We start from the raw sequence: 2,115 nt of genomic DNA, 5'->3' as shown, positions 1-2,115 counted from the left end.
ATGCCAGTTATTTATCTATTCAGGCGGATGAGACAACTGACATTTCCACCCACTGCCAGTTAGTGCTTGTGCTACGCTACATTGACCCGCATAACAACGTCCAGGAGCGTTTTTTTTAGTTCATCCCTCTTCAGAATGCAAATGCTGACACAGTTGCCACCGCGCTGATGGAGAGGCTGGGCACTATCCTCCCCGATGGACAACAGGGCAAACTAATCGCCCAAGCCTATGACGGTGCAGCGGTGATGAGGGGAGCTAAAGGTGGAGTTCAGCGGAAAGTGAAGGATGTGTACAGTAGTGCGCACTACATCCACTGCTATGCTCATCAGCTGAACCTCATTATGCAGCAGGCAACATCCCACATCCCCAAGATAAGAACATTTTTTTCAGACCTTGGTGGATTTGCTGCATTTTTCTCCAGGTCATTTAAGCGAACTGCGATCCTGGATCAAGTGGTGGCACACAGACTTCCTGGCACTTCCACAACAAGATGGAACTTTCACAGTCGTGCTGTTAACACTGTGTATGAGCACAAGGAGAACATCCTGAGGTGTTTCCAGACAATCAGAGACTCAGGTGACTTTGATCCCATAACAGTGAGAGAAGCCGGGGGCTTTGTGAGAATGATGGAAGATGAAGTTTTTAGCTTTTTCCTGACATTGTTCCACAAGATCATGCCACATGTAGACATGCTGTTTAGCCAACTGCAGAAGAGGAACATCGACTCTGTCTACATCACAGGACTCATCAAGAGGTTCACCAGCAGCATACAAACAATCAGGTAAATCATTATTTACAATGGCTGAGATGTGCTTATTATAGGAAATCTGTGAAACCTAAATGTGATTTAGCTGAACACAATAGACCAACTCATACATACTTACTGGAATTGTATATATTATATAACGTTTATAAGGTGTATCTCTGACTACTATTTCAAATAGTCAAACCTAATTTGTCAATTCTTGCCACAAACGTGTCTACGGTCCGCTCGCTAATCCGCGCTTGTAGTGACTAATAGACACAGTCCGACAGGAGTTCTTTCAAGAAATCAAAAGAAAGTCTCACCTTTGCGTCGTGGAGAGACGGAGTCGGCATCGTACCCACACCAATGGTCTTAGGATCTTCTGACTGTCCAGAGACACTTACAGAGGACCTCTAACAACAGTTATTTCTGACCTCGTCTCATTGTCGTGTGACGTTCGGGACTTGACAGTAATAAAGTATCTGCTCCCTGTCAAGGCAGAACTTCGAAACGGACAGATTCAGCTCCCATCCGAGAGGTGTCAACAAAGGTCGCGACGAAGTCCCTTACAGCCGACACGACGACCTTGTCCAAGAGGAACCGTCCCTCCACCTCGACTACTCCACAACCACTTCCTTTTAGAGAGGAAACGCCACTTGAGTCATACCATAGTTGTATGGATACTTAATTACGTGTTACTTTTTTAGTCTGTATTATTTATTGTCTTAGTGGAAAAGTGTAGATAATGGAGTATATTATAGTAATCACAGGGGAGTATTCTACACATTGTTTGTTTCTCGAAAGAACACTTACCTTGACTTAGTCTTATTGTCCTGTAGATAGACTCGCAGTGTCTTGTTATAATGACAAATTTAATTCCAGTGATGTTATATATGTAAATTACTGATACAAATGTGAAGTAAGTAAGTAACAACCGGGAAAGACAGATGACACCAACGAAGACCTCCGGATTTGGAAAAGACTAGACAGAACTAGGGGAAACTTTACATCTCTGACACCCTGTGAAAAACGTCAAATCCGGAACAATTCAATAATGTTAAGTCTTACATTATTCGTTATCCGGAAAGGTAAACCTATAAAATTGATCGGATGGATAAATAACTTAAATGTCGTCTTTTACCCGAAAGAACACTTTACATAGTAATAACACTATACCTTTAATTTGGATATATAATACTTTCCTCGAAACCAGTATCTTGTGCAAGGATAATGACGAATGGAGAGATTCGGTTGTCGACAACGAGAAGTACAGGTTCAGGGGAGGAGAAACACCCGTCGACGACGTGTCTAGGTGACAAAAGTGGTCTTCCTTACCTCAGGGACTAGGTTTGGTGTTCATTGGTACATGT

This window comes from Notothenia coriiceps, unplaced genomic scaffold (assembly GCF_000735185.1).
Source record: "Notothenia coriiceps isolate Sejong01 unplaced genomic scaffold, NC01 NC01_scaffold00005787, whole genome shotgun sequence".
NCBI lineage: Eukaryota > Metazoa > Chordata > Actinopteri > Perciformes > Nototheniidae > Notothenia > Notothenia coriiceps.
Note: the sequence above shows the minus strand (reverse complement) of the source record.